The sequence below is a fragment of the Canis aureus genome, chromosome 30 (genome assembly GCF_053574225.1).
Source record: "Canis aureus isolate CA01 chromosome 30, VMU_Caureus_v.1.0, whole genome shotgun sequence".
NCBI lineage: Eukaryota > Metazoa > Chordata > Mammalia > Carnivora > Canidae > Canis > Canis aureus.
The window spans coordinates 15,354,003-15,370,781 of record NC_135640.1 but is presented as its reverse complement, the minus strand read 5'-3'; the positions used below and the strand labels follow the sequence as shown (position 1 = coordinate 15,370,781).

The window sequence follows — 16,779 nt, the reverse complement described above, 5'->3', positions numbered from 1 at the left end:
TGCTTCCCTTCAGTTTCATGCAGGAGGAACACATTGAAACAAAGTGTTTTTCCCGTCTAAGGATTCATGGTTTCAGCCAGAGAAAGAGCCTATGATAATATTCTGTAATACTAATCTGCTTAAATATCTTCTACAAATTGTATATATATTACAAGGTGTTTTATGACCCAAAATTTAAGACCATTCCACATCTGGGGATGAGCATTTAATGACCTGGGGTCATTTAATGACCACCTCACTTATTTTTAACAAAACAATATTTCATTTCTATATGATTGACTTCTGCTCTGATCTTTGTTATTTTCCTTCTCCTCCTGGATTTAGGCTATATTTGCTGTTGCTTTTCCAACTCCTTTGGTTGGAAGGTTAGGTTTTATAATTGAGACTTTTCTTGCTTCTTGAAGGCCTGTACTGCTATATACTTCCCTCTTAGGACCGCCTTTCTGTATCACAAAGGTGCAAAACAACATTTAAAAACAAATCAGTATAAAATACTCTAAAGTTTTTGTTTGATAATGATACAAAAATTTGAGAGAGCATTATGAAAATTTGCAAATGTGTTTGCCCTCTTATATTTCTTATATTGCTAAATTCCATTTAGTCCCATTTCTGTTAAGTCTCCTGGGATTTGTCTCTTATACAGAAATTAAGAAATATATTTTTGATTGACCTTCATCTGGTGACAGTATGATATTGACAGATAATGCTGTTTACAAGTTTCTGAAACTATTTCACATTAATTTGATCTTTAAGTGGAAATTGGGGGAAGATCTTTATCCTCTAACCAAAGAGCATAATTTAGTACCTTCCACTTCTTTATGTCCCTAAGACAGGTGGCTGAATCTTGTGTGACACAGAGAAAACACCTCTGCATATACCAGCAAACATTTTGGAACTTTTCCCTGCTGTGAGATTATATAAAGACTTTGGGAATCATCTTTTTAGATCCATAGAGGAGGTAAAATAGATATGCCACAGATTAAAATGAGAGTTAATAGATAAAAAAGAAATCTTTCTTTTGCTTAAGTGATCAGAGGAAATCTACCTTTGATAAAAACACTTTTTCTTCCTCTCTTATTTGGTTATGGCATATTTGGTCATCACACCAATTATACATGTTCTGTGAAAAATCCCCTACAATAAGAAAAGCTTCAGTGCATGCTGCATACATAGTATGACCATAATAATTAAGACATGGAAGAAAAGAGGGGAATCAGAAAAGGAAAAAAAAAGAAAAAGAAAAAATGTAAAGTGTGGAGAAGAAAATTCAACTCTTATTACTTAAAAAGCAATGCTGTTTTGGATAGTTTCAATTTGATTTTTTTATTACATATATAGGGAGAAATATTTGAGGGTGTCAAACTTGAGAGTAAAATAGCCAGTTATCTTACTAGCAAAGTGAGTTTATTTAGGAATAGCAGAGGAATTGTAATCTGGGATCTGCAAGCTGTAGCAAACCAGAGGCAACTTTGGAGATCAGAGTAGAGAGACATTACGTGTAGAGAAAAGCAAGTTGAGAGGGGATGCTCGAAGGAAAGTCCATGGAAGAAGAGCAAGAGTTTAGGGTGGTGATGGCTTCTCTTTGAATGAGTTGTGGTATTTTCTTGTTGGCTGAGCTTGTTATTAGGCGAAGAGGCAAAAATTTGTCTCTTCTTGTTGGGTCTGTTATAGAGATAAGTGGTAGAGTGTGACAACTCCCCCTTCTGGCCTGACTCCATTTAAATACAGTTTCTTTTTTTCAGTTTCACAGAATTAGAACGAAGCCTAATAACTTTTTGTAGATGTTTTTTGAGAACCTAAGCACATAGCTGTAGTGAATTGAGGCTCTTCCTCATCTCTTTATTAAACTTCAATGCATCCTCTTTATGAAATGGAGTGTGAGTTCATGTGTCTTCCTTTTTCACACACAACCATCAACCTAACAGATACCATTTCTTGAATTCCTTTCTTTACCTCTGCAATATGATAGTTGGGAGTTTTAATTTTGTCTTCCAGTTCCTGCCTTTAATTTCTTGCTCGCATTCATTTTGGTTACTCCTCAAGCACTTTGACAACTAAAACTTGATTTTTATTTCTGATTTATACATACAGTAAAATTTACTTCACTAAAGGAAACCATTATACCTTGCTAAAATCTGGAAGGTTGAAGAGAAAAACAAGAAATTTGTTTAGAGAAATATCTAGACAAGCTTAGCATAATGGAATTCTTGAATTTTTAAATAAATATCTTAAGTAAGGATGTCTTTGTGACTTAAATCTAGAAATCTTGCAGTTTTGTAAAATCTAATTGTGCAAATGAATGTTTAAAAACCTAAGTTTGTAGTTTAAACTGTTATTACTAAATACTTCTTAGTCTGTTGATATTTTTTTAAATTTCGAACTCTTCTATTTATGGCATTTTAAATGTCCTCTAAGCTTATTTAAATATTACATTTCAATTGGCCTTTTTTAAGGATTTTTATGACATGAATGCTGTATTTCCAAAGTAGCATGTTTGTTAGTGAAGAGTAAATGTTGACACATCACATCATGGTTGTTTTTTCAATGCAGCTACTTAGGTGATAGATTAGATTTAAATAAATTTTCAAATGGTTGCTAAAGTTTTCTACTTTACCCACAAAACACATTCAGATTTTAATGCATATACTTTAGTGAAACATTAGCAATGAGGTGCAATTGAAGCCATTATTACTGTCCTGAGATATGTCACCTGTTCTGGACATGGGAGATTCTATTTCCAAACAATAGATTGATTAACCTGAGAGTTCATCATTTTGAAAAACTGAACTTGGGTAAGACACCTAACCTCTTGTGTTAATTCCTTTACCCTTAGAGTATGTGTATAAATTTTACTCCTTATGATTATTCTTCTTAGCAAATTACAGTCTCTCATTTTATCTGAAACTCCAGACCACTCTTGAGCTCTAAGAATATATAAGACTGAATTTGTGCAGCACCACTTTTAATATGAGTTTTATTTGATTTGGGCTTATATTATCTTTTTTGTTTGTTTTTGTGGGGGAAGACTGTATATATTTGCTAACGTCATAATAATCTTATATGCTCATATCTCCAAGATTCTTAGTTCATAGGAAATACAAAACTTGTAATGTTTGTATATGTTATGTATATATTACTGTATGTATGTGTAATTCTTCAATAAACATCTTTCCTAATATGTATGATCTAGGGGAAATTTTCCAGTGTTTGGCATTTAGGTATTATTTATCTTTATTATAATAATTGGTTATTTAATGCCACCAAAGTTCCCCTTCAAATTCTATTATATAAACCCCTAGTAGTAAATTCTAATAAAAGTCAATCAACTGCAAAGAAAAAAAATAAGAAAAAACTAAAGGTATTATGCATCAAAATGTAAATTGTATAGTCAAAAGCTAGGTAATTGCATGATAACACTGTTGATTTTGCCAGGGAGGGCATGGCATATGATGAAAAATACAAAGATGACTTCAAAGCAATTGCATATCATTCTAATGAGAAGATTCATGCTGGCAAGCTGTCCTTTTGCTCTCCTTCAGCCTTCAGTCAAGATAACTTAATTTATCTTTCCAAGTTACCTTAATCTTGTGGAAGAGAACAATACCCAAACATTTCACCTCCTTGACCACATTCAACAAAACCTGTTTGTGTTAGGCACAATATTTTAGCTTATTCTTGATGTCAGCCTATTACTCTAACTGATTTATTTCTAACTGGAATAATATGAGTATAAAAATATATGTAATGTGAAGTCTAAAGTAGTGAGGCCCTGAATGGATTTAGACTGCTTTACAGCATATGTGATTTAGAGCTAATGGAGTATCTCGACATTTTATAAGCATTTAACTTTTGGAGAAATCACATCCTAGGTCACAAAGCATATTATGATTTTAAAATATTGTATAGCTTTCCATATTTGGGAACACATTGGTTTAATGGTAAGGAGAGTCAGGAACTAGCCATTCATGGAAAGTGATTCTTACCTTTATCTGATGGATAAAAAAGATGTCAATGTTTCAAATAAAATGGGATTTTTTTTTTTTACTTCTAAAAACTGCATTGCTCATGTTTTAAATACTAAAGAAAAAAATACCAAAGTTAATGTATCCTGACACATATATTACAATATGTTAGTAATTAGCATATAGGAACACCTTAATAAAAATATTGGAGACCAAATCTGCCATTTGGGATCTGCCAATAAAACAAAGGCGAAGAAATCAGTCCCTAATATTTGCTTTCTTGCCTTTATAGAAAAAAAAATGTGCTTTCCCCTCACTAGTGCTTTGGAGTCTTTATCTAGATTGTTTGCATCAGACCAGCTGACCTGGTATGAGAGAGAATGAGATGAGAGAGAATGAGAGAGAATCCCTGGGAAATTCACTAGAAATTTCCTGCAGACTGGATCTATACTGCTGACTAACCTTCAGTTGGTCAGAACTCAGTCACTTGAACATCCTTAACCCAAAGGAAAGCTGAGAGACATGGATGAGCTAGAAGCTCTGAGAAATGGCTAGCTAATCTCTGTCCTATTTAAAATGAGACGTTAAAAAGTGACCACTTCCAAATGATGATGTAGTGCTATATTTTGAAAGAAACTGTTTTTGGAATGAGTGTTTCACTATGGTAGACACTACCAGCTCATAGCATTCTAGATATCCATGTGAATAATAATTCCCCATGCACTCACGGTGAGTCAGGCATACAACATAAACCATTTCAGCTGTTGTCTTTGAATCTCTTCCACTATATGAAGCCTAAAGCCACCACCCAATTCTCCTTTGTGTGCAGACAATAAAGTAAAAGATTGTATGCTGCCTATTTGACCATATAATTTGGTCAACATTCTTAAAAGATAAATGAGGCATATGAAAAAATTTACTTTGTAACCTTGTGATATCTACAGGCTGAGATTTTGGTTTCCTTAGGTGGGCTACCACAGCATCAGAGCCACCTCAGTCTAATGGCCTCCTTCTTAAATTAAAAAACAAGATATTCACTATGGATCTCCATAGACTTTATTTTTTGTCCTTTTTTTAATATTTTATTTTTAAGTAATCTCTCTGCTCAGTGTGGGGCTTGAACTTAGGCACCCCAGATCAAGAGTCGCATACTCTACCAACTGAGCCAACCTGGCACACCTCATCCTCCTTGTTAGTCAGCCTGTGAGGTCATTACAACTCCTTTTCCAGGCTATGCCTCTGATAGGATCCCATCCCCCAAAACTGTCATGACCTATGAAGGGTCTTAGATTTAGTCCATCTTGCAAACTAACTAGTAAGCCTGCCATGCTTCATGGATCTTGGCAGAAGATACACATGACTCTCTGGTCAGAGACTTTGTTATTCATACCACAGCAAACATCATAAAAATGTTCATGTTTGTGCTAATTCCCCTTGAACCTAAGGTCTATGGGAGTGACACGGAGGGACCCAATCATTCGATTGTACACACAGTAGGTGGCATGGCAGGAGAACTGTGAGCCTAGAGAAATGGAGTCTTCTGTAAATGGCAGTAAGCATGCCTGCTCTCAGATTTGGAAGGAAACAGACTGAAAAGAAACACACCCTTTGCCCTAGCTGGAAATGCGGTCTCTATCTCCTAAGCCTGTTCCCTCAATAAACATCCCCATTGATAGAGACTGGTGTAAAGGGCAATCAGTGATAGAGTAAAAAGACAGACAAAATCACGAAACTCCTAGAGAACTCCCTCACCCCCGCCAACATTATTATCATTGAATGACTATATTTTCAAAATTTGGCAAATATACCAGTCTGTTTTGGAGGCACATTTAATAGAAGGTATAGGTAAATTAGTTAAAATCTATACCTGCTGTTTATGGCAGAACACTTAAATCATAATTTTTAGTATAGACTAGTTGATGGCTTGGCCAACTTTATATAAATGCAGAATGATTAAATTTCTTTAAAATTGATTCTACATAGTTTTAATGTATAATTAATTTGTTTGCCTTATAAACAGCCAGTTGTGACTCAGTTTTTCTTGAATGGTTTCTAAATGTCCCACAGACAAGCACATAGAGATCTTTCTAAATAAATTTAATTTGTAATCAATTAACAGAAACTCTACTCGAAGTTTGGAATTCTGACCTATAGACTTGTTCAAGCTGGAATTTAGCTAAGGTTGCAATCATTACTTATGGTATGGTATATTGATTCAATAAAACTTTCAGAGACCAAATGATCTATATTGGTGCTCTCAATCCAAGAAGCAGCAAAATGAAAACAATCTATATGATATGTTGCAAGTATAATTCTTCCATTTTTCTCTGCTTTAAGTGATAAAAATGCTTAATGCCTTCATCTGTAGCAGGATATTCCCAGCTGAGTGCAATGTGGAATTCAATATTGTCTGATAAATGAGTGACTGACAGTACACAGGTGTCCATCTGCATAAATTGATTTGCATGCAGGATGAAGACCTTCTAGAATGACGTTTTGAACATGAGAATTTGCAAAATATTACCTAGAAGTCAGAGGGAAAGAGGTAATTTAGAAAAGGTAGGCATTATAACTCCTGCCTATTCCTTCTTTAAATTCTTTGGAAAATATTGGTGTCTTCATTGCTGAAAGGTATTTAAGTGGCAAAGCGAGACGGATTGGCAAATGGTATCATGTTATATTGTTGTGGTGAGATCTCAGGACCTTAGAAGTAGGATGTAACTTTGGTGAAATTACTGTGCCCAGATGTGTAGCAGGGAATCTATGGAAAGGGAATTTTTTTGTGTGAGCACAAATGAAAAAGCTCTTGAGAATTCCAGAGATATTTGGGGAAGGTATAATTTTGCACTATTCACTGTGAGAAATGAAAATGTAAAACCTTATTCATTACTTTTGTTATGATCTCATTGTGCCCAAAGATTGTTTAAACCTGAGTAAATTTGATTTTTATTTCTTGGTACTTCAATATACCTTGAGCCTGTTTTCAGGGTTGTGCTTTTTTTTTCTTTCTAGCTATTCTCGTTCTTTTGTATAAGAATATTTCCATGAATTCTATTATTTTAGTTATATGTAAGTAAATTCTTAAGCTTAAAGAAAAGTTTCTTAAGCTTTTAAGATAATCATCTTAGAAGGTAATTGAGTTATTTAGCTTAAAAGAATTGACTATAAGAAAAGAACATCTTGGGATCCCTGGGTGGCACAGCGGTTTGGCGCCTGCCTTTGGCCCAGGGCGCGATCCTGGAGACCCGGGATCGAATCCCACGTCGGGCTCCCTGCATGGAGCCTGCTTCTCCCTCTGCCTATGTCTCTGCCTCTCTCTCTCTCTGTGTGACTGTCATGAATAAATAAATAAAATCTTTAAAAAAAAAAAAAAAAAAAGAAAAGAACATCTTACAAATTGATAGGCTCATTCCCAACTATGTTTTGCATCCAGGAGTTCTTAGACTTCAGGTTTTTACTGAAATGGAATTTACTTTTACCAAATATTTAATACAATTATATAAATTAGTAAAACACATACAAATAAATTCTATAATAAAGGCTTGATGTAAATGACTTAAGACAAGTAAGGAAGTGATTCTACATGCTTTGAGCATGAGGAAAGATTTGATGAAGACTTCCTTAAAGATGTCAATGAAATTGCCCTGTGTTCAAAATCAGTAGTCACTGTGGTCATCGGTACTTTTCAATCAAGGTAGTAATGTTATCTGAGCTGTACTTTTCAAAGATTAAAATTCAAGGAGTCCCCAAAATCTGAAGTTCAGGTAGGAGGCACTTATAGTAGTCTGTATGAAGTGTGGACCTGTTTCAGTAAATGCTCTATAACTCAGTTACTGATTAAACAAGAGGAATGAGGTATAAAAGGAAGAGGAAAGATGCTTTCAAGGTTTAACTCTGAAAAGAAAATGATGAAGTGAATGTGATTTAGGAAATGAGTGTTCAGTTTTGAATAGGTCAGTCTTAGTGAAAATATCCACAGGGCAGCTAAAAAAAAAAAATGGGTTGAAAGAAAGATGATAGGTGCCTGGGTGGTTCAGTGAGTTAAAGCGTCCAACTCTTGATTTTGGCTTAGGTCATGAGCTCAGGGTGGTCAGATTGAGCTCTCTCTCCATCAGGCTCCACACGGAGGATGGAACCTGCTTAAGATTCTCTATTTCTCCTTTCTCCTTCTGCCCCACCTACCTCCCTCTCTCTCTAAAAGAAAAAAAAAAAAAGAAAAAAGGAAAAGAAAGGAAGATGAAAGTCAATGATTTGGGAGATATCTAGACACAGACACATTAATGACTACAATAATTTATGGAACACATATTTTAGATTCTGTACAGGATATTTAATATACATTATTTTACTTAATCCTCATTAACCCTAGTGTGAGATAGATAATAGATAGATTTTTATATAAAATATATATATATACATGATAATTTGTGAGGTTTAATAATTTAATAAGTACTACTCCATTATTTCTAGACTGGGATTTCAGTCCAAATCTGTATAACTGTGAATCCTGAATGCTCTTAACCCCCACACTCTGCTGCCTCTTATGATGATGGTTTAAATTTTGTAGCAAAAAATCAGAAATAATGAGCAAGGGTTTGGAGATAAAAGAAGAAAGAACTTAAGATGCAAGTTGTGTGGGAGAGATGTCCATGTGAATGAGGCCAAGGCAGAGATTCAGGCAGGAACCAGACTTTCTTGTGAATCTTAGGAGACTCTAAGCACATATGAGGCCCAGGGAAAGCAATTCTTTCTATAGCACACTTTCTCTTCATTGTCTGTAATAGACTTTCCATACTGTGTGAGTATGAATGTGAGGTATGTGCATGTGTGTGTGTAAGAGTGTGGATCTGTATCAAGGGTGAACAGAGTGTCATTTTTCAGCACAGGGTAAGTATTTTTAATAAGAAAGTTAAGTCCTGGTTGAATTACAGTGAAGCTATTTTGGGTGCTAAAATTTGCATTGGTCACCAGAGATATAATCAGATAATATGTCTTCTAAACTCTTTTACCATAAAATATATTTTAAGAATGAAATATATTTGAGCCTTCCTGGTTTTTGTGAGAAAAATGAACTTTCAGAGACTGAAAAATTGCCCTGAGGTTAATACCAAAAATAATTTCCAGTCTTTGAGAGCATCACAAGTAAATGGCAGTGCTAGAACAAAATAACCAAATTTTTTAGCCAATATCTTCTTTTGCTACTTCATTTTAAATTATTTAATTGGTGAAAATTTTGTGAAATTTCCTCTCATGAAATTATTTTTCTGTAACTCTTTGCAATTCAGTTTTATTTGCTTTAACATTTCTGCTTCAAAGCATGCCCAGCTCTTAAGTTTGTATTGTCAGATACTTTATTATTTTAAATGTAAAAGTTCTCCTTTTAAGTCACCCTCTGTCCCCAAGTGATCTGTTTCTCTTTATTCTACTCACCCCTTCCATAAGGCAGGCTCTATGGGAGTCCTAAAATGGATCAAGCTTTGTCCTCACAGGCCAATTAGCTCAGGCTTTGATCACACAAAAGGAGAAACAGACAAAAGATCAGCCTTGTCCTTCTGGAAGCTTCCCTCTTGGGACCTCTAAGTAAAGTAGTCTTTGTTTCCTTATTTTTTCTTGAAACATTTAGCAGTCTCTAAAGGAAAGAATGTTAGTTACTTCAAGTTGCTAATACTAACAATCTTTTAGAATCCACTGAGAAAAAACTTTAATATATTAAGAAACAACAAAAAATATTGGTTATAACTTCCATGGAAGCATTGAGAATAAGTGTAAGGTTTTCCTTCTATTTACTTTTGAAAACAGAGGTCAAGACTTTTGTTCAGGGTGGGGGTTATTGACTTTTAAATTACTTTCTGTTTTTGGTTTCATGAAATATTACTCCTTTGGCCTTCAAAATCATGTCTAATGACATTCAGTTGACAGTTGCATAATATAGCTGTTGGAAATGTGGGTAATGTCTATCAAAAAGACATATTTTATTTTCCAGAGCTACCAGATGATTTAGGGACTATTTCATGTTTCACAGACACTCATTCGTCATGTTTTCTCCATTGGGATTTGCAGATAACTTTTTCAAGTCAATCATATTATGAGAATTTAACCTATACTTTACATCTTCCTGAGGGATCTAAGAAATTTCAGCCTTTACCCATCTCTTCACCAATCAAAAAGTGAAGAATTTGCTTGATAGGCTCACAGAGTGACAACATGAAAGCAAAAGACATTACTCAGTAAACTCCCTGTGTGGCCTTCTGTTACAACAGGGCTACTTTGCATCAACTGGGAATCAAAACATCATGATATACTCCCTAATGTGAAGATGATGCAGTCTGAGAGATACAAGCACAGCTTGAGGAAGGCTATGGCTACATCAGAATCTAAGGTTCATAGCTTTTTGTGGCTGAATACCTATGGAGAAATACCATACCAAAAAAAAAAAAAAAAAGAATTATGCCTTTTTTTATGATTAGCAGTCCTTGCTGTGAATTAGATTTGTTTTCATCAAAATAACTGGAAGACAGACAATCCAAGTACCGATTCATATTCTAATATGCATTTCATACTGTAGGTTACTACCTTTATACCACCTTCAATGTTTTAAACTCTAGGCATAGAATTCTATTTCTTTGACTGTAGGATTTATTAGTTAATGCCTTATATATTGAAAAGCAAACAGTCAAAAAAATTGTGATGAAACATTTTTACTTCATGGAAAATAATTATTTTTTTATGTTATATCTAAAATGTTTAGAAAACTTCTTTAGAAATGTTATGGCATTTGTGTGTGTATTGAAGTGACTGTACATTCACATTTTTTAATGATGGGGATATGTATATAAAAATTAGAAATTAAAAACTGGTTTGTTACTGCAGTAACAGAACAAAGGATTTGTATGCTTGAAATTTGCCTGTTATGGTCAAAACTGTTCTAGTCTGAGCACTTAATGTGATTTTCTTGTATTTAATTTATTTTACTGAAGACAATTTTATACTTTTCAGAGTTGTGGATTCAAAATATTAACAACTGTCAATAGCAGCAACAAAAAATGATAACTATATGAAGTGATAGATGTGTTAGCAAATTTTATTATGGTGGTCATTTACAATATATATGTGTATCAAATTATGTTGTACACTTTAAACTTAAATGACATTATATGTCAATTATATCTCAATAAGCTGGAAAAAAATAGTACCAAGAGTTGGCATAAAAAATGAGATGGATTTAAAATTCTTATCACAGCTTTGGGACATAGTAGATACTTAATAAATGTGATATTATTGCTATTATAAATAAATAAATACCAATAAGTAAACAAGAAAAATGGTGTGTTGGTCATGCCTTGCCCTGTCCTGGCCACATGCAGTGGGACCAAGTAGGGAAAACAGCATAAAATCAGATCACTGATAATGGAAAAGTCTGGAATATTAACAATATTAGGAAATCTCTTTGCATTATAATATTTTATAGATTTGTGGTTCTCTATAGCACATCCAAACATCATATCTATTCAATAATCTAATGTTTAAAATGGTGTTTATTATATTACTAATATGGTACAATTGTAAGAAGATGATGAGTTGGACTCTTCCAACTCTTTACGAATGACAGATGAAGAAAGCTAAAAGCAAAAGCAATAAAATTACATACATCTTATAAACTGCTGACCTTGAAATTTAAGACACATTCAGAAACTGCCCAAACATCAGTTCACAGTACCCTACAACAGTTAATATCAGCCTATATAAGAAGATTGGGGCATGTGATATGAGGAGCACTGATATATACAACTGGTGAATTATTGAAAACTACGTCTGAAACGAATGATGTACTATATGTTGGTTAATTGAATTTAAATTAAAAAAGAAAAGATTGGAAAAGCAGATGCCTGTGGTGTGCAGTGGGTTAAGCATTCAACTCTAGGTTTTCTCTCAGTTTTGGCTTAAGTCATGATCTCATGGAAGTCCATCATGGGTTAGAGTTTCACCTCAGCTCTGGGCTCAGTGCTGAGTCTACTTCAGAGTCTTTCTCCCTCCCCATCTGCCTCCCCATTCGCACTCTCTCTCAAAGAAATAAGTAACATCTTAAAAAAAAAAGGATTGGGAAGAAAGGAAATTGAGTGTATCTTATGGGAGCACAGTAATTGAGGGCAGAGGGGATCTTCTTCAAGTGAATTGCTCTGGTCAAGCTGTGTGTGTGTGTGTGTGTGTGTGTGTGTGTGTGTGTATTGGGGGCTGTCCTTGGGAAGTCTCTTTTACTTTACCTTGAGTGGGGAAAGTTTGACATCTGAATTAACTCTCAAATGTAGAGGTTAAAATGCAGAAATTGGCAAACCTCACCACTACTATACAGAAAAGATAATTGGAGGCTTCTACTCATGGAGCATTTGAAGGGAAATTAGCTGACTTCTCTGTAAGAGGATTCACTGGCATTGGGAAAAGCAACGATAAACCTTAAGACTCCCCTGAAAATACCATGCCGACGATCTATGGGGAGCTGTTAGTACCAGGGTAATCTAGAGCAAATTAGAGATCAGTGTCACATCTCATGTCAACATCCAACCAATTATGTACAATGTCTGCCTCTCCATCCCTCCCCCTGCTTTCAATACTGGAAGAATTTGTCCAAAAAGCAGGAGTGGCAAAGGTCAACTGCTCCTTTTTTCCTTCATTCAATTTGATCTAACCAGGATGGATAATGAAGGCTTTAAGTCTTATATGGTTGGAAAGTACTATTTATTGGAAGTGTACAAAAACTTATGAAGTATGGTAAAGTATCATCAAAAAAATGAAAAATGGAGTTTTGTTATACCATAAATAAAAACAACTTAAGTCACTGCTTTATGTGTATACCCCAAGGAGTTGAGATTCCTCAATAAACTAGGTACAGGTACATACACATGGCATCTTTCTCCAAATTTATATTTCCTGAGGGCCATCCTAATCATCGTATTATTCAACATCTTCATTCTATCTGTAAAGAGGAGAGAGCCAAAATTTAAACTGTTCTTGAGTCTCTATCTTTTGTAAATGAGCCAAAATAAACCCGTGTTATAACCCATAATATATTATTAAAAGATTTTCTTCAAAAGTGGTTCTGGATATGCTAATAATTATGAAAATAAACATCAAAACAAAACAACAAAAAAGTACCAAAATCCTAAAAACATATATAAGTGATGGTGAAATTATGGATTTTTGTATATTTCTATTTCCCTAATTTTATTATAATAATAATTGATAGAGCCAGCATTAATTAAACATCTCTTGAATATGAGACATTATTCTGAGTGCCTTACATTTACTTATTTAACTCATCATAACAATCCTAAAACACAAGAAATACATTATTTTTCATTTTATAGATGAAGAAATAATCCTGGAGAGATTATAAGACATGTCCAAGATCACAGAGCTAAAAGTTGACAATGCCTGAATTTAAACTTAGGAAATGTTATTTCAGAAGTGTGAGCTTCAAATTTGTTTGTTTGTTCATTAAGTGTACTTAAGGCATCAAGTTCCACTTATCTAGAAAATGTAGTTAAGAACCAGGAAGATTCTGAGATTTTTTCCTACTTTCTAGCTAACCAGTTGGCCCGTTTCATGGCAGAACATGTGAGACTGCTAGGTCAGAAACAAAGGATATTGCCTTACAGAAATAGTAAGGAAAAAGACATCATCATTTTTTTCTTATGTTAGTTTTTTGGGAACCCAAATTTTTACAGGGAAGTATGAAGAGATTAAGGGGACACCAGAAAAAGACTTCTGTGCTGACATTAGACAATAGGTGTTGCTTGCCATGGTTCTAGAAGGAGGAATATTTTTGCTTTCTAGGGCTGTTCACTATGCAAACATCTTGAAAAGATATTCTGAAACAAACACCATCAATATGTCTGCTTATAGACATGCAGAAACATGGATAGTTCTCTCCCAATAAAGCTTCATAAAGCCCATTATCAATGGGAATGTTATGAGAATGTTATAATTCATGTTTAGGAATGAATTTAGGGTTTAAACTTTTGTTACTAGGATTATTAATTATTTTATTTAATTTATTTAATTTATTTATTTTTTTTTTTGCCAGTCACAAGGAAACGCAACTGAAGGTAATTGTTTTGCTTTGTGTAACTCATACTGGATTGTTTATATTTATTTTTCACAATTGATATGTTCTCACTTCCTTTTCTTCATCTTTTCTACACCTAGAAGGATCATATCATCCTTAGTGGGGACCCAGGTTTGGCACTTTGAAATATATCTCCAGTTGTAACTAGCTGTCTCCCTGGATGAGAAAGACTACTTGATCTTTTTCTGTTATAAGCGATGTGATATTTTATAATAAGATTTGTATTGACAGCACCAAGTTTCAACTAGATTTATGAATTCAAATTGACTTTTTCTTGCTGTTCAATAATGTTCAATATAAATACCATTATTAAAATATGTTTAGTATAATCATTAATAATTTGGAACTGGAAAGATACCATAGAAGTCTTTATAGCATTGACAATTTTAATGAGGGCTTATGATTTTATCACATATTTAAAGTATGCTTTACCTATAGAATGTGTTGAAAATAAAGAATGATTCACTGTTCAAAGCCAGAGAGATATCAGGCAAGACTTAAGCAAGTAGAAAAAAACCTGGGTATTCATCAGCTCTTTTTTCTGTTTAATTTTTATAGAAATTTTTTTCATGGAAGCAAAGTACCATTATTATCAGAAGAAGCATGCATTGTTATTCTCGTCTTTTCATAAAAGTACTCTAGAAGAAGATGATTAGGGCACAAAGCAATGAAACTTGGAAATATGAATGAAGTAGGTATATCTTTTTTTCAGTTTTATTATGAATCAATAGTCGTAACTGCTTGAGTACATGGACCTTTCCATTTTACCAAGCATTTTCACATGAATTTTCCCTCCACCCTTACAATAATGATATATGTGGTATGAGCTCTTTTATGGGTAAAGAAATGGAGGCATAGAAAGTTTACATAATTGTCCAGTGTCACATGAGGCTGAATAGCAGCCATGAGATTCATCCCTGAGTCATCTAAGGAAAAAAAAAAAAAAAAAGGAGAGACTGATAGTAAAAAATATACTATATATTGCTAAAGCCCTGGATCTTGACTTGTTATTGTGTTGGTAAATGATTGCCTACGTTTATAATCTCTGTACATTATCTTCCCAAAAGATAATTTGCAAGCAGAATTATTTTCTTTTCATATTATTAATTTTACCCAAGTCCGGGGATTAATAAAGTAGTCTCAGAGAAGGTAAGAACTGGAAAAACTAGTAGACCCTTGGACTTTTTGGGTCAACTGGATTCCCAACTTGATTAAATGTCAAAAACAGGGGGGCACTTGGCGGGATGAGCATTGGGTGTTATGCTATATGTTGGCAAATTGAACTCCAGTAAAAAAATTAATCAATTGATTTAAAAAATGTCAGAAACAATTCTAAAGATCATTGAGCCTGCCTTTGGTATCTTGACTCACTATAACTGGAATAGAGCTCTTGAATCTTAATCTTAAAAAAAAAGTTTTTTTTTCTTCCACCTTACATGGATTCTGATTTTTTTTAAAGATTTTATTTATTTATTCATGAGGGACACAGAGAGAGGCAGAGACATACCAGAGGGAGAAGCAGGCTCCCTGCGGGGAGTCTGATGTGGCACTTGATCCCAGGACCCCGGGATCATGACTTGAGCCAAAGGTAGACTCTCAACCCCTGAGCCAACCAGGTATCCTGGATTCTGATGATTAAAAGACACTTTCCCTAATGTGGCACATTTAGGAATTGTCTCCATTATCTCCCTTTACAACATAATATCTTTTTTAATTGGTATGTAAAGTGAGAGCACAATATTTCACAAGGCCTATGTTTCTCTATTATCTTTATTGTTTGTCCTGTTCTTATAAATATGCATGCATATCACCACATAGGTATGTATGTAACTGTATTATTTTTAATATTCACATTTTACCTCGAGCTGACTTGGGCCTAAAATACATGTCCACCTATTGTTAGCTCTGTGATTTTGACTAAATTATGTAAACTATAAGGCTCTCAGTTCCTTCAGTTTTAAAGGGGGGGCTACTGCTAGTAACCTCCCAGGTTTGTTGTAAATTTAAGTCAGAAAATATAATCAAGGGGCACCAGGGTGGTTCAGTGGTTGGGCTTATGGCTTCGGCTCAGATCATGATCCTGGGATCAAGTCCCACATCAGGCTCCCCACAAGGAGCCTGCCTCTGCCTCTGCCTTTGTCTCTGCCCCTCTCTGTGTCTCTCATGAATAAATAAATTAAAACTTAAAAAAAATGAAAATATAACCAAAATGTTGGGACAAGGCTAATATTCTATAAATTTTAATAATTTTATCATGTCGTATCTGTATTTCATCAAAAATGCCATAATAATCTTACACAAAGTGATAAAAGAATATCTTTTTAAAATTTATAACATCTCATTGACAATAGTTATGTTGAACGTATATGGGTATTTGCTAACCCAGTAAATGGAAGCATTTCATTACCTGTAAGGTAACATTGCTCTTCAAGTTAAGAAGGAATAGTCTTGCAAATGTGTAGTAGTCTCTTAAGGAATATTTATAGCCTGACCAGTGTTTGCAGAATGAAAGAGGTGGCTCAGCTTCCATATTGAGAGAAAACCACCGCCTCTGACTGATAAAGTGCTGTCAGTAGTCAGTGTGAGGCAAATCAGGCCCACAGCTCGCGGCTCCTGGTATTTCCCAGCTACTCTGTGTCTCCTTGCCTGCTTTCCATGTGATGTGTTCTTTTGGTTTGTTGAGGGGTGGAATCC

At 34.3% G+C, this 16,779-nt stretch overlaps 1 protein-coding gene and 1 long non-coding RNA gene across 13 annotated transcripts in view; both read left to right on the top strand.

Annotated features, from left to right (window-relative positions):
- ROBO2 (roundabout guidance receptor 2) overlaps positions 1 to 16,779 on the top strand; it is a 1,635,852-nt gene that overhangs the window by 398,053 nt on the left and 1,221,020 nt on the right. The window lies entirely within an intron of this gene.
- The window catches only part of LOC144301740 (uncharacterized), a 35,898-nt gene continuing 33,149 nt past the window's right edge, over positions 14,031 to 16,779 (top strand). The window contains exons 1-2 of the long non-coding RNA XR_013368509.1: positions 14,031 to 14,065; positions 14,644 to 14,776. This is a non-coding gene — a long non-coding RNA (uncharacterized LOC144301740). The remainder of the gene's footprint in view (positions 14,066 to 14,643; positions 14,777 to 16,779) is intronic.